Source organism: Stegostoma tigrinum, chromosome 17, assembly GCF_030684315.1.
Source record: "Stegostoma tigrinum isolate sSteTig4 chromosome 17, sSteTig4.hap1, whole genome shotgun sequence".
NCBI lineage: Eukaryota > Metazoa > Chordata > Chondrichthyes > Orectolobiformes > Stegostomatidae > Stegostoma > Stegostoma tigrinum.
The window spans coordinates 45,469,338-45,494,414 of NC_081370.1; the positions used below are offsets into that span (position 1 = coordinate 45,469,338).

A 25,077-nucleotide genomic window follows, 5' to 3' on the forward strand; every position below is an offset into this window, starting at 1 on the left:
ATGGGAGCTAACAAGAAAAACAAGCAATGTTTTCTGTGCATGAGCAGGTGCAAGCAGTAGCTGGAGATGCCCAACGACCCAGATGTTCCTTTCCAAACTTAAGCAGAATATTATCAAACCTCAACGAAATACTCACTGTTTAAAGACAGAAGAATGTATCTTTAGAAAAAGAGCGTCTGAAGTTTGCAGCCAACCAAGCAGCATGTGTGTTCGTACAAATTTCCCAAGAGTTCACGACTTAACAAAAGAAACCATTAAGGGAACTCAGTGAGACAGACTCACTGGGACAGTGTTTGAGAGGAAGTGATGAGTTTAACAGACAATTCAGAAGGAAAAGGCTTGAGACAGGTTGTAATAGAGCACTCAATCATCAGATAACGAGAACAATCTTTGCACCGAATCAAAAGGGACATTGTTTCGGTTCTTTCCACTGGAACATGAGTGGAAAGGAAAAGCATGAGACTTAAAGTACCCATTTCTTGCAATTAAAATTTTAATAAATTTAAACAAATACGTTTTATAATATCATAGAAATGTTCAGGGCAGGAGTCCAGTTGGCCCATTGTGAATGTGCTGGCTGTTTGAAAGAGGAATGATTAGTGCCACATCCTCACATTTTGGCCATTAACCTAAACACTTCTCATCTGTAATTACCATGTTCAACCTGATTTGGTGATAATATTACTGCTTTTGGCAAATTCCGACTAGCGTCGAGTTTTTTGGATGATTTCTTACCACAAGGTCTAGTAATTTTTCCAGTCGTATCTTTCCAAACCTGCCTCATTAATCACCTACCGCATCCTTACAGTGTCTCTCATGTCTGATTTCCATCTCATCCTATCATGCGCTGTTCCTGAAAGAACTTGTCAGTGGATATCCCAGAATTCACCAGCATCCCATACACCCGCGCTCTCTTTTACGTCCCATTGTGCATCCAGACCAACACTGTCAGTGTGTAGCTGCCCCGCATGGTTGCTGACATTTGCTGCAGACGAGGCAAAATCATTTTGCGACAGGGTGCCAGGCGCGCTGCCAGATGGGGTGGGTCTGCAGGTGGGACTTCCTCTTTCCCTAGGGCCAGCAGAGGAGGCCATGATAGCAGACCATTCCAGCCTGGCCCTGAGGTTGTCACCTGGGTCAATGCAGTCTCCACTGTCCACAGGAATGCATGGCACTGTGGGAAGAAGGTCAATATCCTTTTCGACTTGGCTTCACCATTTTCACGCTAATACCTCAAACTTACTCTCTGTTACTGTACCCATCTCCCACAAAGACTCATGCTCTCCTACTCTCACTATTAGCCACAATGTCTTCCCCACTTACCCCAAACCCCTAAAACCTGCAAGCTCTTTATGTTGGCCACTTACTCATTCAGGATATCCTTCCACCTGCACCAACAGTGATAGCTGTGCCACTCATTTCCATTTCCCATAATACCTGCTTTCTCTCATTTCAGAAAGATAACAGGCCCCAAAGGGAAGAAAAAAATCAAGGCAGGTGCTGTGCTGCCTATCACTTGGATTCACACCTGTTACAAGGGGTAGACTTACTGTCTCCAACAGGACCTGGACTTGTGTCAAGGCTGCCCTTTATTGACAGTGCTGTAATTCCCTGAGGGGAAGCTATCCTCCCCTTGACAAGAATCTCAAGTTTCTTGCTTTATGCCTGCATTAAGTGGCAATGCAACACAGTAGTAGCACCAACCTAGTCTCTCTCGCTGTGGGGGCACGGTACAATAAAAATCAAAGCAGGGCAAGGTTGCTGTGCATATTCAGGTAGGCTCAGAGTGACTGTGCTCTATGAGAACAAGCAAAGAGTCCAGAGATACAGCCAGGTCCAGTCCCTGAATTGGGTGCATGTCCCTGAGCACACAGTGTTCTTGCTACCCTTGTTGACAGTTATCAACACAGCAATGAAGCGCAGATACGTCCTAAAACTGGATTGGAGATACACCCTGAAGTTTGTTAGAGGCTAACATATAATGCCAATGTCCTTGGTTGTGAATGGCCAGTGCCCATGGAATATGATGCCCGGTCTCCAATTTGAATATTCCTTGGAGCAAGTGACCAGCTTGATCTGCAAAGAGATGAGGCCTTGTCGAGATTTCCTGACGTTGAACTCGTTTGGCATGTTTGTTAAGATGAAGGGCTAGATATTAGTGATGTGCATTGTCATATTTACTATGGCCACAAGATTCTCAACATCCCTAGTGGAAAAGTGCAGAAATTGCCATGAGATGATTTCAATGCCCAGGTGGGCCTTACTGCACTTGTTGCCCAATTCTGCCACACATCTTACCTTACCCCAGGTTGCTCAGACCTCGAAATGATTCTGCCTTATGAATACAATAAGCTGGCACAGACTTTCTGGTCTGGCCAACTCTGAAAACGTTCCTTCTCATCTCCATTCGGACCTTTTACTGATGCTTTTGGCCCACCTCGCCAGAAGGATTTCTTTCTCTGCTTGTCTTGCCTGTAGTTTCTCTCATTGGAGATCAGCTTGTTAAGATTTGTCACTCATCTGTTTGAGAAGAACTAGGAGCAGGAGTAGGCAATTCAGCACCTCGAGCCTGCTGTGCCATTTAATATAAATCTTGGCTTACCGCGCATCACTATTTACTCTCCTTCCAATTATCTCATTTTCATTAAAAATTCAATTTTCCCATATTTTACCCTCTCTTTTCCAAGGAACACAGTCTGGACTTGGCCGATCTTTCATCCAAACTGAAGATCTCAGAAATCGTACATCAGCTCACTTCGGCATCCTCTGTCACCCTGCATATTCTCTTAATTTACGTACTTATCTAATGGCCTTTTGAATGCCAGATGAGTTCCAGATCCTAACCACATACCGTGTAAAATGGATTTTTATCATATCACTGATAATCACCCTAAGTGATTATCCTCTCAACCCATCCACCAACAGGAACAGTTACTCTGTACCAACTTTGTCCAGACCCCTCATATTTTTAAACACCTCCAATCAACCTCCTCTCAACTTTCTCTTCTCCACTGAACAAAGCCCAAGTTTATCCTATCTATCCACATAACTGAAGCCTGTCGTCCCTGGACTGTTCTTATAAATCTTATCTGCACTCCCTTTAAAATTGTTGCATCTTTCCTAAATTGTGGTGCCCAGAATTGAATACAACAGTGAAGTAAGGTGCACCAGTAATTTTGCCTTTCTTCATGTGTTGTCTACAATGACTAATCTCTCTTGCCCTCTAACCAGTCCTTGACCCTCCCTCTGTATTCTTCTATTTGTCCCTCCCCACCTTTCTCATCAGCATAAAAGCCATCACCTTCTAACTTTTCTTTAGAAAGCAATGCCACTCAATGTCAAAAGGCAATGGCTAGATTCTCTCCTGTTGGCAATCACTGCCTGGCACTTGTGTGGTGCAAATACTACTTCTCACTTGTCAGCTGAAACCTGAATATGGCCCAAATCTTGCTGCTTTTGAACATGGACTGCTTCAGTATCTGAGTTCTGAATGGTGCTGACATTGTGCAATCATCAACGAACATCACGGCTTCTGACCTTCTGAATGGAGGGAAAGTCATTGATGAAGCAGCTGAAGATGTTAGGGCCGAGGAAACTATCCTGAGGAACTCCAGTGATTTTGTGGGATTGATATGACTGACCTTCACACGGCTGCTGCCAGATATTAATTATTTCCAGCCCCACTGTTCTTATTGACGTTTGAAGTAACTGCAGTATTTTGCTTTTATTCTTATTCACCATTGGATTTTTCCCAAGAAAGTGACTGACAACTGTATTTTAGCCAGTACTGACACTGGTTCACAGCCCAGTACAGAATAATTTCAATAAGACGACAAAATTAGGAAAGCAAACAAATTCAACAAAGTAATCTCTGTATCTGCAGCTCGGAAAAGATACTGTCAGCAGTTTGTGCTTTTAGAACGAAAGTTCATTTATAATGTTTGGTGCTACAAATATTCACTTGAAAGTTTATCAGTCTGATCTCACCCTTGTGCCTGCTAAACCTCAAAGCTGCAGCAATCGACTTTCTATCGACTTCTTTCACATTTTAATCATACTTAAGTTTTGGGACAAAGTTGCAATTTTGGCAGATGTTTAATGAAAACCCTGTTTTCACAAGTAAACAGAATTTTCGCCAAACATTTGCCAAAATTACAGTGGAGAAAATTTCCAGCAAATAAATACCATACATGTCTCAGACATCTGAACTACACAGTCTGTTAGCTCACCATACCTGCATTTTGATAACAGAGTACAGCTTATTTGACCAGTGATTTGGCCAAGGAACCACTAACTGTAGTCATATCAAACATATCTCACTTCCCCCTTTCTCTTCTCTGCTCTTGAAAGTGCTGCTTTTTGCTAAGCTACGAGGTTGTTGTATTACAGAAGCCAGCAGCTATATGGTCTTTTGCCCAAACACACACTTTTTCATGGCAGCTATTCAGCTATAGATAGCATCACAACTGAGAGACAAATGCACATTGTTACCATCTCAGCTGATGTGATTACTTGACAAATCAAATTCCAGACAGAAATCTGGCTTGATAGATCATATTTTGTTTAGTTTTGACTTTAAACAAAGGTGGTCACAGTAGAAATAAAATCCCAAAACCTCACAGTCTCCATCACAACATGTTGCAACAAAGCATTCAGCAATCAGAGCCCCGCCTGTTCTTTTACCCTTCTTTAGATCAAGATTACTGTGGACCTTTGGCATGTCCTCAGAATGGACAGTAGAATTCCCTTGCTGAGCTTTACGCTCATGAGCTGGTGCTTTAAAGCCATAGCCTTTTGAAATAGAAAGATGACACTTAATCTGTACTGCTCTGTGCTGGGGTGGACATTTAAAACAAGCAGAACAAAAAAAAATACTGGAAATCAAGGTCCATGAGATTTTCTTTTAAATTCAAAGATAAGGTTATGAGTCTAGATAAAGATCCTTCATCAGAAATGGAAAATAAGTGTTTAATGGAACCGAAAAAAAGGTTCACTTCACGAAACACCATAACAAGATGCTTACAGGCTTGGAATGCATCTTCTGCAATTTCCTGTGTTTATTTCAGATTTTCAGAACTTGCAGTTTCTTTACTTTAATTGGAAATGGCAGTCTTCATTTGAGCTCACAACCTTTGCAATATACCTTGTGATTGATAAGACCAATCTTTATTAATCACCCTGTACTCCCAGCCTCATAAATTATCTACAAACATTACCTCCTTCTCATTATTTCCCACAGAACAGCTGCCTCTCTTTTGTTCTGTGACCAGTACTGCTCAAATGAACCATCCCAGTAAAATATAACAGACAAGTCTTCAACATCAATACCAATCAGAAGAGTCAGACATGGAATTCGATGTTATCAACTTTGTGCGATGAAAACAGACAAGTGCCTCAAATCAATTTCCCATTGCAAAGGCAAATCTAAATTATTCCTATGGCGAATTGGCTTCTGACCACAAGGCTGGACAGATATTTACAATCAGGTGGTCTTGAAATAACAAACATCACAAAGCTGCAGCCCCCTTTGGCAACCAACTTAGCTTTAGGTTTCTTCCTTGTTTAATGGCATTTTTTTTTAAGGGCAAAAGCCTCACCAGCAGCATAGTGCTACAAATGCTCGCTTTACAGCTGTGTAGATACAGGCTCAATGCCAGCTGCCCTAATACATAATCCTGCTGCTAACTTGCAATGTTTTCAATGAGGCTTTGTCAGATCTCCCAAGGTAGAATAATCTTCCAGGTTTCAGAATTGGCTCACACTTTTCCAATTAAGTGAAAGCTGCAGAAATATCAATATTTTTTGACAGCCCATGGAATCAAAATGCACCATATCAGTTTATAAAGTTTCATGAAGATAAAACAAATGAACAAATGTAAACATTTGCAAACATAATTGTAACAAACTGTTCTTTTAGTATGGACAAGTACCAAGAAGTAATCACCACTAATTTGTAATCTTGTAACTTTATCCCTTCTGTATTTTTTTGTTCCTGAAACATCAAGTTAGCAGGTTAAAGAAAGCATAATTTGAACATAAAATAAGGTGGTTAAGGTGGCATATTGGGCAATTGCCTTTATTAGCTAGGGCATAGAATACAAAAGCAAAGAGGCTAAGCTAGAATGAACAATACACTGGTTAGCCACACTGGAGTAATGAGTTAGTTACAGTCACCACATTATAGGAAGAATGTGATTGCAAGAAGAGGAATGGAGAACCAGGATTCTGCCTGGGCTGGAGATGCTAAGCTATGAGGAAAGATTGGGATACACTGGGATTATTTGCCTTAGACCAGCAAAGGCTGAAAGGTGTGTAAAATTATAAAGGGCAGAGATAGGATTGATATGAAGGTAATTTTGTCATTGGTGCAGAGATCAATAATTAATAGGCATGAATTTAAGGTAGAAACTTAGGAGGCAGTTGAGGAGAAATGATTTGAGTCAGAAAATGGAAGGAGCCTTGAAGTCACTGGCTGAAATGGTGATCATAAGAAATAGGAACAGAAGCAGACCATTTGGTCCCTTGGGCCTGCTTCATCATTTAGGTGAAGGATTATCACTTATCTGACATTCCTTAGGTCCACGTTCCTGCCATTTCCCAGTAACCTCTGATTCCCCTAATAACAACAATCATCTCAGCCTTAAATATACACACAGACTCTGACCCCACTGCTCTGTGGCAATGAGTTCCAAAGATTCTCAAACCTCTGAGAGAACAGATTCTAAGTCTATGTCCTCTGGTCCTCACTTCTCCCATGAAGGGAAACATCCTCTCAGCATTTATCTGTCGAGTCCCTTAAGAATCTTAAATGTTTCAATGAAGGCTCCTTCCATACTCTGAGTCAAAACATTTGTCCTCAACTCTCCTCATAGGCTTTTCATTCTTAAAAACTCCAATAAGTAAAGTCTTAACCTGTTAACCTTTGCTCATGAAACAATCCCTCCATAACAGGGATCATCTTGGTGAACCTTCTCTGAACTGCCTTCAATGAAACAATATCTTTCCTTGAATAAGGGTCCAAAACTGCTCGCAGTATTCCAGGTGTGGCATCACCAGCACCTTGTACAGTTGCAGTGAGATTTACCCACTCTTTACAACACTGTCCAATTCTGTGTCATCAGCAAATTCATATATTTGACATTTTATGCTACCATTAAAGAACATTGTGAATAATTGATGCTCCGAAACTGATCCCTATAGTACACCGCTCATCACATCCCGCCAGTTTAAATATTTAACTATTATTCTAACTCTGTTTCCCAATACCCAACCAATTCTTGATCAATGTCAGTGATGTGCCCTCAATTATGTGGACTTCCATCTTAGCCAACATTTTTATTGGGACTTTACCAAAACCCTTCTGTAAATATCAGTCGAATTACCTCTCTCCACTACCTTTGTTGTCCCTTCATAAAACTCTGAGGTTTGTCAAGCATGAGGTATCCGTCATGAATCCATGCTGACTGCTCCTCATTAACCAAAATTTTGAGATGATCAGTTACTCTAACCTTGAATGTAGATTCCAATGATTTCCCCACCACAGATGTTAGGCAAACTGGTCTGTAATTCCCTAGCTTCCCTCTGTCACCCTTCTTAAAGAGCAGAGTGTCATCAGAACATTTCAAATTCAGAGATACAACTCCTGAATCCCGGGAACTCTTAAAGATTATGGTTACAGCGTCTGCAATGTGCTCTCTTACCTCTGTCTAAAAAAGGAAAGTATCTAGTCCTGGGCTTGGTCACTCTTCAGTTCCATTAATTTCCCCAATATTGGTGATTTACTCAAGCTAATTTTATTCAGACCCTGTCCCTGATCCTCTGCTGATTTCTTTGGGACTTCCAGCAGGCCGTTCTCCTTTTCTACTGTGAATACTGAAATAAATAACTGTTCAGCATGTCCACCATTTCCCCATGGTCCCTGATAATACTCCACACTCAGCCTTCAGTGGGCCAATAGTATGCCGTCCCTTCATGTTACAATAAAATCTCATTGTCTTGCAAATTTCCTTTCATAATCATTTTTAGCCAATTTTATAAGCCACGTTGTGGTCCTTTGTTAGCTCAGTGGGGATCAGTCATGCTCTTTGCATTTTTATAAATCCTTCCCTTTAACTTTATGCTGCCCCTTACCCCCTTAGGTGCTTATGGCTTTTTTAAAATAGTGAGGTGGAGCTTTTCAATTGCATGGGTGCAAACTGCTTTGGAATAGCATTAAATGTTTCTTTTTATTGCAAAAATGTACTTCATAAAAAATCTTTCAAGTACATAAACAGCTACAACAATTCTGTACATGCTTTGCATATTAAGAAAAACAAACCATAGATCAGATATTCCCTGCAGTTACAAAGGCCAGAGGTATTTCTCACTTACACAGGACCCTATTAACATATATTTACACTTCAGGCAACAAGAAGGTCTGACATTGAACGCACCCCCATTGTACATCAGCACAAAGACCTCTAGACAGTGCTCTAAATGTTTCTTTTAAAACCGTCCAATGTTCCTCAGTTTTTCCGATTAGCAGAGATTCCCAACTTATTGTGGACAGTCTCTCCATCATCATGTTAAAGTCTGCCTTACTTTAATACAGATTTCTAGTATCCAATGTTAGTTTCTCTGGTACGCAGCTCATGTATTATACTGTCCCACAGAGAGTGACTGAAGCTAAAACTGGAATGCAAAATAATTAAATATTTTCTTAGTCTTTGTTATTAGCTGGCCAATTCGTTATAAAAATGGAATAAGAAAACAGGCTTAATTTCTTCAGCAGAAGGAATGTTACCATGATCCACTGTGGAAAAGTACAGCCCATCCAAACATAAGGCACTATACTCCACAAGGTAATAAATACCACCATTTATAACTTCATAAACCACTGTTATTCTGCCACATTTCAATATCAGCTTTATATGCAATTATGCCACACCATTTATGTGCCCTGATTTTATGCCATTTTTATATATCAGAGTTATTTGCATACCACTACTATACAGCACCATTTGTACAGAACCATTTACATATAATCAGTATATCCCACCATTTATATATGGCTCAGTGGTTAGCACTGCTACCTCACAGCACAAGGACCTGGGTTCGATTCCACCCTCAGGCAACTGTCTGTGTGGAGTTTGCCCATTCTCCCTGTGTCTGTATGAGTTTCCTCCAGGAGCTCCAGTTTCCTCCCGCAGTCCAAAGATGTGCAGATGAGGTGGAATGGCCATAAGGAATACAGGGTAGGGGGTGGGCCTGGGGGTGATGTTCTTCAGAGGTCAGTGTGGACTCAACGGGTCAAATGGCCTGCTTCTGCTTTGAAGATTCTACATACACCTTATCACATCATCAAATCCATACCATGTGCTGATGTCATAAGCAATCACAGAAATGTAAGCAATTCCTTCAAAATTAATTGATTAATTAAAACCAGCTTTAGAATATTTCATTTTGAAAATTAGTATTTGACATGGTCTCTGTGTGATACTTTATTTGTGATTATTTTACTCATTGGAACTCTCAAAGCCCAAACCAAAAGCAAATACTCAGGAGATTCATGGCTTGAAGACTTATTGAATCAGTCAATAACTACAGCTGCAGTTCATTAACATCTGCATGGCACAGTACCAGACAAATTAATTATAATGTTTCACTCTAGGCAGCAAAAAACAGCAATTAAACTCTATTTTCTCTGTTGCAAAATGAATGCAGGAGGTAATTTTGATTTATTTGAAGTTTAATTTCCCTCATGTAAATTTTATTAGTTGTGACTACAATGTCATTTGGAGTGAAATCAACGACCAGGAACAGCACATGAACCCTAAAGGTTTAGGACCAACCTTTCATAGTTTCTGGAAATGTAGGTTAAGTGCTCATTTTGCAAAATAATTCATGCACCATAAGTAAAGGTATTTATATTCATTCATAGGATGTGGGGTCATTGGCTAAAGCAGCCTTGTGTTGTCCATCCCTAACTATTCCGTAGAAGCTACTGGTGAGCAGCTTCTGGAGCCATTTCAGATTTTGTGAAGGGCACTGTGTTTTCTGATACAGCTGCATGCTTTCAAGACTTTTTCTGAGGGCCATGTTGGTGTAAAGACTGGTGTCACTTGTGAACCAGGCCACATAAGGACAGCAGATTTCCTTGCCTAATAGTCCCTGCGGAAATAGCCTATAACATTAATCAGTTACACACAGCCATTTTCCAGTTCAAAAATAACAATACAGCTAGGATTAACTGTAATGCCTTGGAAAATCCACGGTAGAATTAAATATATTATGTTGCTGATTTGCAGAACTTAGTTACATATCATGAGCTGAGGAGTAACAGAACATGAAATTTCTTGTAACTTTGAAGTTAATACAAGGAGGAATTAGCTGCGTTGTTCCCAAAAGTAGTTTCATTTGCGTGCACAGACCGTTCTCCCACTGAGTTGGCTTGACAAATTGTTAATTAAGCAGGGATACGTGGCATGCATACAGTCTTGGCTGATAACCTGATGTGCTTGGTTGCTAATACCAATCTGTAATTGAATCACTCCAGTAATAATACCTACGTCAGAAAATAACAGCTGCAATTGTTAATGACAGCAGCTAATCAGGCGCATTTGGAACTGCCGATGCTGGAGAATCTGAGATAACAAGGTGAAGAACTGGATGAACACAGCAGGCCAAGCAGCATCACAGGAGCAGGAAGGCTGACGTTTCAGGCCTAGACCCTTCCGAAACATCAGCCTTCCTGCTTCGCTGACGCTGCCTGGCCTGCTGTATTCATCCAGCTTCACACCTTGTTATCTCAGCTAATCAGGCAAACTGGCTTTTCCCCTCAATTGATTTACGAAAGGCAAAATGTAAACAAGATTTCATCTCAAATCTATCATGAATGTTCTTCATGAACGAATGCTGATTAGGTGTCTGTTTGTCTGCCTTCCGCACACAGAATGAAAATCTAAGGTTTTGGAGTAGATCTGTAGCTCGGGTTGTGGGTGTTGTGGTTGGTTGGCTGGCAGAGCTAGTTTGTTTTTCTGCAGATGTTTCGTTACCACACTTGGTAACATCCTCAGTGCAGTCTCTGATGAAGTTTTGGTGTGTTTTCCTGCCTGGCTTTTAAACTCTGGGGTCCATTGCGATGGATTGCCTCACTTCCGGGTTTCCTCCATAATGGAATGTATATGGGATCGAGTTCAATGTGTTTATTAATAGCCTGCTTCATAGAGTGCCATGCTTCCAGGAATTCTCATGTTTGTCTCTGCCTAGACTGTCCCAGGATCTTGGTGTTGTCCCAGTCGAAGTCGTGGTTCTCCTTATCCATGTGGATTGAAATGAGTGAGTATCGGTCATATCTTTTTGTAGCCAGTTCATGTACATGTGTTCATGTACTCTTGTTGCAAGTTTCTTTCCTGTTTGTCCGACGTAGTGTTTCTCGCAGTTTCTGCACAGAACCTTGTAGATGACATTGGTCCTGACCATGGTGGGGAGTGGGTCTTTAGCTTGGGTGAGCACTTATCATAGGGTTGATGTGGGTTTGTGTGCCACTCCGATGCCCAGAGGTCGTAGAAGTCTTGTGGTAAGTTCTGACGTGTTCCTGATGAAGGGTAGTGTGATGAGCGTGTCGGGGTGTGCAGAAACTTTCTGACGCTGTTCCTGTAGGCATCTCCTCACCCAGTTCTTTGGATAGCCATTATCCTTGAACACTTGGAAGAGGTATTCCTCCTCCTCTTGGCGTAGTTCCATGTTGCAAAAAAAAGGGGGATGGGAAGGACAACAACACACTGCAAAACCAATTACAACATCCCTGCTGCTCCTCTTCTTGTGATTATAAGACTAAGCAGACGATCATGAATGGAGACCAGATATTTTTCTGGTTCCCATGTTTATCACTACATTAGGGACAAGTGTAAATTTTCAAGGAGTTAGCTCTAGCTCATATTGCTAACGGGATTGAAGAGTATGGAGAAAAACCAAAGACAGGGTAGTTTGGGTAATTGGCCATGATCATAATGAATGATGGGACAGGCTCAAAAGGCTGAATGGCCCTACTCCTGCTCTTATTTTCCATGTTTCAAAATGACTTTCCAACATTTTAACACATTCTTTATGGTAATTATGTACTGCACCTCTAAAATACACATACAACACATCCTACAGAACCTTAAAAAATAACTTTGGTACCAACCATCCCTCAAATTCACTTCACTGGGCTAGGTACAGTGCCAATGTAAATTGTCCTCTGTGGCTGGGATTCTGTCAATTTCATTCGTGTCTTGTCCACTGAACAATGAGCTGGTAAGAAAAGACCAATGAAATAAAGTGATCTTCGGACGTTTTCCTGGCCACTGTTGGGCCTTCCTTACGATTAGAATCCCAGAAAAAAAAAATCCAAGAGTTTCAATAAGGTGACCTCTCAAACTTCTAAATTACAATGAGTGCAGGCCCAACCTACTCAGCTTCTGAAGACAACCTCCCCATACCCGGTATCAACCTCGTGAACCTTCTCTGGATTATTTCCAATGCAGAAAGATTGAACGTTTTAGGAAGGGTCTGACTAATTTATTATAATTTTTCACAACCAAAGTGGGATAGAAGGTAACCAGTAGATGTGTTGTATCTGAACTTCATGAGGTGTTTGACAAGGTACCTTGAAAGAGATTAAATCATAACAGCCCATGCTGTTGGAGGTAGTATATTGGCATGAACAGAGAATTGGCCCACAGGCAGCAAAAGCAAATGGGGATAAGGGTTTTTTTTAGGTTGGTGACCAGTGGGGTTCCACACGGATCAATGCTGGGACCACAAATGGCAGAAACAAAAGAACAGAGTATTATTTAAATGGAGAAAAACTGCAGAAAACTGCAACATTGAGGTACTTGTGCATGAAACACCGAAAGCTAGCACACAAGTGCAGCAGGTAATCAGGTAGGCTAATGGAACGTTGACCCTTTCTTCAAGGGGCTTGGAAAACAAGGGCAGGGATGACTTACTGTACAAGCTGCTGGTGGGAATACATCTGGCATGCTATGAGCAGTTTGGCCCTCTCATTCAAGGAAAGATATTTCACTGGAGACAGTTCAGAAAAAGCTCACGAGGATAACCCTTCGTATGGAAGGTCTGTCTTATCAACAAAGGCTAAACATACTGGCACCCTACTCATTGGGATTTCGAAGAATGAAAAGTGATCTCATTGAAACATATAGGGTTCTTAAGGGGCTTGACAGGTTAAATGCTGACAGGAGTTTTCCCCACAAGCGATAGTCTGACACCAAAAGGGTATTGTCTGAGAATAAAGGAGTGCCAAATGAGATAAGAAGGAATTTCTTCTCTCAGATGCTTACAAGTCATTGGAACCCCTTGCTACAGAGAGCTGTGGGGCAGAATTCTTGTGCATATTTAAGGCTAAGATTGATCGATTCTTGTTCAGTCGGGGAATCCAGGGTTGAGGGGAAAGGGTAGGAAAGTGTACATGTGGATTACTAGATTAGCCATGATCCCACTGAGTTGCAGAGTAGGTCAAGGGGCTGAATGGCCTATTTCTGTTTCTATTCCTTATGGTCTTATAAGGGGATCAAAACAAGAATGGGATTATAATTGCTTTTGCAATGCAGAGGAAATTGCCTCATCGGTGCACATGATATGTGAAGTGCTTGTCACTTCAGGGAATTGCAGTGTGCAAATACTAATTGGAGCAACTTTGCCCCACGCTAGATAGTGTGTAAATAATTAATAAGGTAGCAGAATATCTGAATTTGTTCGTTATGTGAATTTTGTCAACTTTCACCTTTTTCCGCAGTTTGGATTCATCCTCACATCCCATTCTGATTTGCTAATTGTGTCTCTGATTCCATGTACAGTTCACTCTGGTTTTATCTAGGTTCAACCTAATTTAACACATTTCAAGTGATACCAAAATGCTACTGTGCCTTTTGGAGAGCTGACACAAGCTTTCCAAACATCTGTGAGTTTTTAAAAAAAAGTGTCTGTGTTTTGAATATATATGATGTTTCAGTCTTAGGGCAATGACCTACTGGAAGCAAAACACTGATACATAAATCTCTGTAATGATACATTTGATTGTTTCTTTCCTTAACCTGCAAATGAAACATTTCAGCAAATAACTCAAGATATTAAATTTCATAGCTTGACTGCGTTATAATGATTAACCCCAGCAATGCAAGTTTGATTTTAAACTTTGTAACTTTAACCCCATACAGGTGTTTTAACTTTTAAAACCATCTTCGAGGTTTCGTTCCGAATTTTCACTCATTGAACTTTGGGTTTACAGATCAACTCCGGTAAGCCATCAGAATTTAATTCCAAGTAAATATTGATCCATGGACTATAGTGGTTCAAGAGGGCAGCTCACTACCATGTACTCAAGGGTAACCCCAGACAGGCAATAAATGCTGGCCCAGCCAGCAACATCCACATCCCATAAGTGATTTTTCTCCCCCCCCCAAAAACATATCATTAACCTTTTTTTGGGACTGTGTGGAAAGGTTTTTAGTCATATAATTCAAAATCATGTCTCGTTGCATCCATTAGGACCATGTTTCAAAGATGTCACACCTCAAATATTAAATATCTATCATCTCAAAGTGCCACACATGCACAGAACGAAAAGTAGCAATCGTAGGACATTTGCAAACAAATTCATCAAATGAGCAAACTTCCAGGGAACTAGGTGAACAAAAGAAAGAATACAATGGAGGGAACAAAAACAAAGCTGCTAGAAAAGCTCAGCAGGTCTGGCAGCATCAGTGAAGGGAGAAAAAAACAGAGTTAACGTTTTAGGCCTGGTGACCTTCCTCAGAACTGAGGAGCATTCAAGAGAAATGCAAGCCCCTTTTTTCCTGAAAAGTTTTATTCATAAACAAGAAAACACAGCAGAAAAACATTTCCATAGTTATTTTCCTTACTCAAGGCAACGCAATCATCTACAAATAGCACGCCGAACATAATTAAGACATGAAAAGTTACACTTCTGAAAAATTAAATTGCAAAATCTAACCAGTTCATTAGCTATTTGACAAGAACATAAGGAATGTAAATCTCATGGGTCAAACACTCCCAATACAGGGACAGCACGCAGAGCTCTTTTGATGATGTCACAGTCAAATATTTGAAGTACAGGCATAATCCGAGCAGGGATGTAAAGCTAAACTCAGTCTAAACTGTCTCCATCCCACACCCCCAAACATACAGGCACTCACATATACATGCAAAAATACAATCCTGAACTCTCAACTGTGATGCAGATGACATCAAAATTGGAGGTGTGATAGACAGCAAAGAAGGTTACCTCAGAGTACAGTGGGACCTTGATCAGATGGGCAAATGGGCTAAGAAGTGGCAGATGGAGTTTAATTTAGAACAATTTGAGGTGCTGCATTTTGGAAAGGTGAACCAGGGCATGACTTGTACACCTAATGGTAAGGTCCTGGGGTGTATTGCTGAATAAGGAGACCTTGGGGTACATGTTCATAGTTCCTTGCAAGTAGACAGGATCGTGAAGACAATATTTGGTGCACTTGCCTTTATTGGTCGGTGCATTGAGTGTAGGAGTTGGGAGGTCACGTTGCAGCTGTACAGGACATTGGTTGGGCCACTTTTGGAATAGTGAATTCAATTCTGGCCTCCCTGCTAGAGGAAAGATGTTGTGAAACTTGAAAGGCTTCAGAAAGAATTCATAAGGATGTTACCAGGGTGGAGAGTTTGAGCTAGAGGGAGAGGTAGAATATTCTGGGGCTATTTTCTCTGGAGCATCGGAGGCAGAGGGCTAACCTTATGGAGGTTTATAAAATAATGGAGGGGCACAGATAGGGTGAATAGCCAAGGTCTTTTACCCAGGGTAGGGGACTTTTAAAACTGGAGGATGTATGTTTAAGTGACAGGGGAAAGATCTAAAAGGGAGCTAAGGGCCAACTTTTTCATGCAATGGGCGGTGCGTGTATGGAATGAACTGCCACAAAAGATGGTAGAGGCTGGTACAATTACAACAGTTAAATAGCATTTGTACAGGTATACGAGTAGAAAAGGGTTTAAGAGGGGCATAGGCCAAAATGCTGGCAAATGGGACTAGATTAATCTGGGATATTTGGTCAGCCTGGACGAGTTGAACCAAAGGGTCTGTTTCCTTGTTGTACATCTCTCTCTGACTAATGGGAATAGGCCATTCATCCCTTTCAGCCTGCTGTGCTCTTTGAAACATCTACGTTAACCATCTTGTTCAATTTTGCTTTTCTTCACTATTATCATTTTCCTTGATTCCGTCAGTATTCAAAAATAATTGAGCTCAGCCTTATACACAATGAGTGAGAACGCAAGCTCTCAAAGGTAAAAAATTCTAGATTCATAATCATTTAACAGGATAAATTTCTCACTGACCATGCTAAGTAGCTGACCCCTTATCCTGAGACCGTAACTCTCAGCTCTGGACATGGCATGAAAATGTAAAGCCAGACAGGCACAGCTTGCAAGGCCTGGTCCAGACACACCCATCCAGATTACCTTGTTCCAGATATGTTCACACAGCAGATTGCGCTCTGGACACATCCATCTGTCACAGCATGTTCCAGATGCAGCACATTCTAGATACACCCACCAGAGGTCCCAAGGGCAAGACCAATTAACAGCAGGGAGCTAGTTTAACTTACCAATCAGGAATGGCAAGTGCTAGAGCATTAACAACACCTCAGAGACTGACCATTCCCCCTACTCAGAGCTAATCTGAAAAAAAAGAAAGAGAGAGAAGGTTGGTTAAGCTTGATTTTACTTTATTTAAATATCGCAGCTGCCTGGCCATGAGTCTGGAGAAATTCCAGCTCCCAGGGATGACCATTGGACTGCACCACTAGATACAGGTCAGAGGGCCATCAGTCTCTTCATTAATTCATCATAGCTCCAAACCCAACCTCCATTCCCGACCGGAGTCTACCTTGCAGATTGCCCAAGTTGCTGAGAAATGGTCCCCGACAATATCAATAATTGGCGTTGAAGCCTTGCCCATCACTTGCTACCAGGTAGCCAGTCCACCCTCACTGAGCGTGACTTATGATCAGGATAATGGTGGTGAACTGGCCCATTAGCCAGCAATGTCATATCAGACCGCTAGTTATTCTATCATTTTCCCAGTAGCTGGTGGCAGGCTCAAAGTCACTATCTTCTTCCTCCTTCCTCTCTTGAATAATTGGGTTAATGTGAGAATAACTGATAAATAATATCCTCAGAGACAATGATCCTTTTCCCCAAACCTCGAGCCTGAAATGAAATTTTCACCAGGGCTCTAAGTGAATATATGTAAATGCACGCATGCATGCAATTCTACTATACCTAGGGCAGCTAAGTCACCTGGTCTTACATGATATGTTGTCCAAGTTGTTGAAGGTAGTGAGAGTTGAGATTGCAAAAGAACTTGCCTTAATCTTCCAATTTTCCCTTGATACAGAGGAGCATGTGTGATATCCTTATTCAAGAAAGGCAGAAAGGGCAATCCCAAAAGCTACAGGCTGTTCAGTTTAACAACACATTGGAAGTATAGGAATGATAAGCAAGGGAAAATATTCACAGGCACTTGGAGAGATTGAGTTTAGGAAGAGCCAGCACTGATTTGTAAAATGCTAATTGAATCTGGCTAATTTAATGGAATTTTCTGATTAAGTAACAGACAGGTTTGATGAAGAGAATGTGATGGATATTATCCATCTGGATTTTAACAATAGGTTTAACAAGGTATCACAGAGAAGGCTGGTTTGTTCAATATCCACTAATGGGTCTCAATTTAGTACCTAGACAGGGATTCCTTTCCTGAGCCTTCCCAGTTCAGGCTTCAGTGAAGTGGAAGAAAGAAGGTGGCAGAGACCCCAGCTGGCAGTGTCCAGAGCTTATTAAATACCCCTTTGGGTTCTGGATGTGAGCTTGCTCGCTGAGCTGGAAGGTTAGTTTTCAGACGTTTCATCACCATTCTAGGTAACATCAACAGTGAGCCTCCGACGAAGCGCTGGTGTTATGTCCCGCTTTCTATTTATCTGGTTAGGTTTCCTTGGGTTGGTGATGTCATTTCCTGCGTTGATTACCCCTTTGGGTCTGATACCAGGTTACCTTTGGGGAGTTTTAAAGTACCCTTTGGAATGATTAAATTTGCACAGAAAATGCTAAAACAGAACTGTCAAACTCATCGTATCTGTCCACAAACCTGTCAAAATGAACTGTGAAAACTGTCACAAGTACCTGTCAAAGGGAACTGTCAAGCCAGCAAGTGGCATCTGCCTGAGGGCTTCCATTACAGGATTAGTACTGGGTGACTGATTTCACAACCATCCATTATCATAAGAGGGTGCCTGCTAATTCAGTTTGACTGACAGTTACAAGTATTACCAGACTCTCTGAAGTGGGACTATGAACTCCAATAAGTGACTATGCATTAGAATGAAATGTCTTTTTTTAAGGCATTGTTTAATTGAAGGAATGTAAACATCATATTATGAAAGAAAAGTTCTTTCTTCCCAATACAGTGCAGTTTCCAATAGACAGTTGGAATTTTGTTTATAGAGCATCATTTCATTTCATCTCTGCTGCGAGTTGAAACTGAATCAGTTGACATGCTGGATGTAAGGGCGAAGGGTGATGGAGTGGTAGTTATAGATTGGTATGAGTTGACATGGGATTGTAAAAGGCCATGTGGGTTTGGTGGAGGGCTACAGTTTGGCATCAAGGGTATGGGGTCTATGGCTACTCCAGGGGCATGGCTTGGTATTAGAAATTAATGGACCACAAGGGTTACTTGGTGGGTTGCATCTTGGCATGGTGTTGTGGGGGGTGGGTGAACAGATGTCTGAGGGGTCACACAGGTGGCGAATGAGATGGGATTGGGTGTCATTGGATGGGACATGGGCAGGCTGGGGGCAGGTGAAATCTTTTAGGTTTTCTTTCCTCTTTAGTTTTAAACAGTACTGAATGCCAGTTCCCCAAAGCAAGTTGTCTATCCTGCCTGCATAGTTGCCTGTTCCATCCCTGAAAACTACCCGCTCTTCTAGACTGAAAAATCCTGTGCCTGAAGAGAAGTTTTTAAAAAGGCCAGATTCATTAATATGGAAATTCTCCAGTCTCTGCACATCCAGAGCAAAAATTGGGGCTGATGGGTTCGTGTGACACCAGCACATTTTCAAAGGCAAGTAGGGATGGGCAATAAACGTTGGCTTGGCCAGGTCAACAAGCACAAGTGATGTGTGAACGGGGTCAAGGCAATGGATGAGTGGGGTCAGGGTAGCCGGTAAAACAGCGTCAGGCTCTTGTGTGAACAAATAAAACAACTTTGGTATGACCAAAATGTTAGTGTAAAATTTCTGCTTAACCATCTTCCCATAATGAATGTTATAATCTCTGCATTTTACATACTTTTGTATCATCAAAATATATTTCTCCTTTCCATCTGTTACAATATATCGTTTCATTAAATTCAGAACACAACAACAATAGACCAAGTGTGATCAGAAATATATTTGTGGATGTCATTTTCTGGACCACCTAATTGACAAGAGAATACCTCCTAACTCTGACAGTTATTCAGATGTGAAAACAGTGCACTTTCAGAATCATCAACCAAATCAGAAAATATGCAAAGTGTGTTTCCAAACCTCCAGGGAATATTTCTGTGCAAATGAAAATCACTACTTTTCCACTAAGGGAAGGGATAAACTGAGAATCAAATGTTCCTTGGGTGTCACAACAAAAAACAAATCGGATTTTCACCAGTGAGGAAATTTTTAATAAAGTGTCTCTCCAAAATCTGAAGTAGGATTGGAAAGAATTGCCCAGCAGCGCCAATTAGTTTCTTAAGGACCGGAATATATGAGTGCAATATTTAATCAGAACTACACCCACATTCTACAGTTGGAGCTGAAGAGTTAAAGCAAACAGCACCATTTCCCTTCTCTTGTAGATGTTGATTAACCTGCTGGATGTTTCAAGCATTTTCTAGCATTTTATTTCAAGTTTAAACATTTTCAGTTCACAATGTTCTCCATCTACATGTAGACTTACCCCTGCTGCGATACGACAATGTTACTTAAGACTCTTGCTGTTTTCAGCAAGGCAGGTCACTTTCCCCACTTGTATTTGTTGACGTGATCACAGTGAGGCTGCTAAGATGATTAAAATTGGGCAGCTTTATAATTCCTGTTCCTAGTGAACATCATCAACCAGAGAGAATGTAGATGATGTGCAATTATCTAACTATGAAATTACAATTTGCAGGCTTGCTGACAGAGTATGAGACTGTCTAAGATTTGTTTGATCCTTGCCTGTTTGAATAATGACATGTCATAGATTGCATAGAAATAAATTGATCACCATACAACTGAAACATGTTTATTAGAAAATCTTTCTTTGGTTCTGCTTGCCACTTATAAATGGACAATTTCTTCCTTGTTGAGATTGAGGGTATCTATTATTTCCTTTCTCCTGGGACAGGTTGTCTCCTGTTTTGTGTGAAAATTGACTGCAAATAGCAATGGGCATCATTATCATGTGTTAGTGTCTCCTGTCCTTGTTCACTCTGAATGATTAATGATTTATGCTTCTTCCTTATGTTCCCAGGTTTGCAATTTAGCTGCAAATTAGAACAGGGCTAGTGTATGTGGTCTGAAAAAAAAAACAGACGGTTAAAGTCTGGCTCTAAAATATCAGACTTGCAATTAAAACGAAGTAGGTGCAGATAAAATAAAAGAAACATACTGCAACTTATGAGCGCTGAATGAAGTGTTAAATAAATTGGAATAAACAGAAAAGTCCATGAAAACACAGCAGGGAGATTGTACTTTGTTAACGGGGCACGACTTGTTTTCAGTTGTTTGCATATCTGCATATACGTGAAAGGTAAGTATATGATAGCAAAAGCAAAAAAAGATGTAGCATAAAACCAGGCAAGTGTTCCAGTCTTAGCAACATTCTCACAATGCCAGCAGTGTGGTCCCTTGGGAAAATCTCTCAACGAACTAAACAATAGCTCAATTCATTCATTTTAGTGCCATGTTTCGGTAATCACATTCCTCCTGTTTATCATGTTCCCTCTCTTCCAGTTCGACTAAGAGGCTCGTTAACATGCTGTTAGTCATATTAATGTGCCTCATCAAATTTTTAATTACTTTAAATGCAGCTTCATGCTCTCCAGCTTTGTTCGAGCCACTCAAACTTTAAACAATCCTACAATATTTCCCAAAGTATTGTTATGTGAATGCAATTTTGAATAGACCAAAGTACATCATCAGAATACTGACTCAATCATTACGGTTTAGTAGAAGAAAGAGAGTATTTTTTTCCAAGACTTTGTAAATGAATCTCATTGCCAGGAGAAGCAGCAACTTGGATGTGGCAGGGGTCCTTTTTTTGGTTGTGCGTTTGTTGAATGTGACAGCTGGTTAGTGGTTGATCACTTCAGTGCATAACATTAACAATTTCAACTCCTGCTCCTGTTGGCAGAACAGAGGCAGCAGCTACTGGAGAACTAGATTAAAAATTCTTGAATTTTGCGGCCCTTACTGCCACCAATTGATCTATTACAAGCTAAATATGAAAAACAGGCTAACAATGTTTACACACACATCACGTTATGCAATGCATGAAGAAAATTAAATCAAGTAGCAGTTTACTATGCTTAAATAAAACTCATTTTTATGGCACATACAGGCCCAATTCCCATACGCCCACATGTTAAACCACCACTGCTTAACAGCAAAGGCACTGAGAAATTCATCTGTTCTTTCACAGAAGGCTTACAGCTAAGAATTACTAAATAAAAAAAAATCACTGGGAAAGTTGGTGGGGGCATATTGTGGGCAATATCCAAATGTGAGTTCAGTAAATCTCATCCAAGTTAAATTGATAAATTCATGTTTTCACTTCTCCCAAGTTGCATTCTTGATTTACAGTAATGTAAATACAAATGCCAAAACAATGTTTACCCATTTGTTAACACTCACCACATCAAAAATAAATGTGTGGAATTTCTGCAAGAATTCCATGATCTCCTGTCATCATTTTAAGAGGACCAGGAAGGTCAATTGCACAGAAATGACAAGCAACTGACTCCATAGGCAACAATTAGACTTTACTACGTTTCAAGATGATCATTTCTTTGTTCAGTACCAACTACAGTTCTTGCAGAGATTTTCCTTCTGGTCATTTGGTTTGCAGACATATTGGAGTGTTTGGATTGGGCTTGCACATGAATGAATAAACATGCAGGAGAATTGACATGAAAAGTGCCAAATATAACTTGAGATTCTGACCTGTCTTCTGAGCACACTAATGTCAGTGGGATGTGGAAGACTTCTTTCCAAAAGGCTGTCTCACACAGTTTTAAACTACCATTGTTCAATGGAACTCCAGTCTGGTGAGGAATCACTTCTGAAAAAAGTACCCACGTCCCTCTGGAATATCTGGGAAATGTTAAAAATTCCCCTGATTTTTTTTTGAACCAGATGATAAAAGTGGACACTCCCTGCTATAGTTAAAATTAGTAGCGATGAAAGCCCAGTTCTGTGTACAGACTGAAAAGATGCACTTTATCTACAACTTACAAACAGGTCAGTCTACATCAGCACTGCAAACTACCACTGACAAGTCACAGCACACAGAAACACCTCAGATAAGTAGTGTGCCATAATTTGGAGATGACCATATTGCAGAGAAGAAGAAAAAATGATCTCCTGCATGGCTACTAGGGCAAGTACAATTTCAGTTTTAAATATATCTTGATAACAAGATGCCTCAGTGAAAACTTTTAATATAAGGTATTTATCAGGAAATTGGTGGGTAGTCACTAACAAAGAGTAATATTGGAAGGAGTGTTAAACTGCCATTCCATGAATCCCAAGGGATCTTGGCCAGGAAGTTAGGTGAAAATATCCCAGCGGAAACCCAGAACGTTGATGGATACTTGTCCATCAGGTCACGCTTTTTAATAAATTTCACTGATAATGCAAGATGGATTCCATCTGCTGCAGCTTGGCATGGAATTCAGGTCCAGTCAATTACATCTCATAAGCACGGTTTTGGTTTATGAGGTATACACAGATCTGACATCCTGTCTATGAAGCCACGGATGGTGTTGCTGCTGTTAAAATGTCAATATGAATTTATCAGAAATCTGTAGAAGACAGTGCAAGTAGTGGGAGAGGTAAACTGAGAGGTCTGTAAATTTCACTTCTCTAATGATAAAATAACAATGCCAAACAAAAAATTCATTCACTCCTAACTACAATTTTCAGTTCCCCAGAGGAGGCAATATTTCAGTTTGGACTGCCAATGTTAAAGGTCATTTCATCTCAAGTACGCAGGAAATCAGTCAAAGATATGGCTTTACTGGGGAAAGAGAAACAATCATACAGTTTAAAAATGCTTTTTTACATCTTGCAAATAAAAGCCCAAGACGTTACATGTTTTTGTTTCTTTCATCCAGAATAAGACAAATTTTAACTTAAAACCAAAAGAACTGCTGAAGTTTATACAACTCCACACAACAAGATTACGTGCCCAGGGCTTTAGTATGACCGTGGCTTGGAATTACCTCGAAGGTCTTAGAGCATCCTAAAACTTGCTTCGCACAGGAAAACAGATACAAAGTTTGGGGGAAGATAATGAGAAATTAGCTAAAGTTATGGCCAAAAGGTAAGGAGGTAGGTAGCTTTCTCAAAGGCACTTACAGAAATGGTTTCTTTTGAACAGTTCATAAGGTGTGCAATTCAGCAACTTCCCACTGACACCTCCATACTTTACATGCATAGACATCACTGACTGAGGAGAAAGCGGCTGACCATTCAACACAGCACCTCCTGATCCATCAAACCACGAAGAGATTGAGCAACCTGACTGCAAGATGAAACAGCAGCTGTACAGTAAGGAGGAGGAACCCAAGAGAATTGTATTTCCTGATGTAACAATGTGCCCCAGCTGCCTCAAATGTAATGATTCCAACATTCGACTCCTCTAGCTATCTGAGGATTCATCCACCTGACAGATACTATCCTCAATTCAGAGGAGCTGTTGTTGATGATACACTTGTGGAAAATGTTGAGAGCAACATTTAAAGGGAATCTGGATCTGTATCTGAAGTGGACTAAGTGCTGGGAAACTGGATTAGAATAGGCCACCAATTTATTCAGCCAGTGCATACACAGTTGAATGGCCTCCTTCTGTGCTGTAATGTTTCTACAGTTCCATGGCTCTATGTAAGCAAAACTTTGACATTGCTCAGTATGTTCAGATTGGTTATCCTGGCAGTTATTTGAAATTCCCCATTCTTTCTTAATGCAGTAGAGTCAGATTAGAAACAGAAACAGAGTTTTGAGGCTGATACGACTCTTCTTGAGAACACTGGGAACATGTTGTTATTACAGTTCATGATCATTCTGGACAAGTCAGATCCCAGAATAACACCTTGCTTGATTGACCAACAGCAAAAATTGAACATATGATCTCTATGGTGGTTAGTCACTGAGATATATTCTCTTGAGGCTGCAGATGCTCATTAACTAAATAACAAACATATTACCCAAAAGAAGAAAAAATATGATAGGTAGAAAGACCTGAACACAAACATCAAAACAAAGTTTCAACCTATTTCCCATAGCCATCCTTAAGAGAGACTCAACTACAGAGAAATATCACTCAAATCAGTTTTTTTCCCTCAAAGATCTTTATTTAACTGACTTTCTCCAGTTCCTTTTCTTGAACAGAGGAGACAATTCTACAATTTCTTTCTGATTCTGTTGACATGACCCTATCATAATTCTGATGACCTAAACTTTCTCAGTTCTGACAGCTTGATTTTTATCTAATCTGGGATTCCCCCAAATTAACTTAAAACTTTGAACTTCTATTCTGGTCAAAACTAATCTGACTGCCTTAAATGATTTGAAGGATGTGTTTTTTGGCTAAGCAGCAGTTTCAGCAAGTTTTGTGGAAAGTTTCTCTCCGTGAGGCTTTGAGAGCCGCATCGCACCATACTCGCCTCATTAAATTCCCACATGACACCATGGTCCCTCTCTCATTCTAACCCATTCTACCGCTCACTGTATCGACCACCTTGCCACT

General features: G+C 40.6%; 1 protein-coding gene across 4 annotated transcripts in view; it reads right to left on the reverse strand.

Moving 5' to 3' along the window:
- LOC125459311 (ankyrin repeat and BTB/POZ domain-containing protein 2) overlaps positions 1-25,077 on the reverse strand; it is a 213,095-nt gene that overhangs the window by 105,888 nt on the left and 82,130 nt on the right. Inside the window, exon 1 of one of the 4 annotated variants that reach the window (XM_048545617.2) lies at positions 137-227. The exons of the other annotated variants lie outside the window; for them this stretch is intronic. The gene's annotated coding sequence lies outside the window, so the exon portion shown is untranslated. Of the gene's footprint in view, positions 1-136; positions 228-25,077 lie in introns of those variants that run through there. 4 annotated transcript variants of the gene reach the window in all.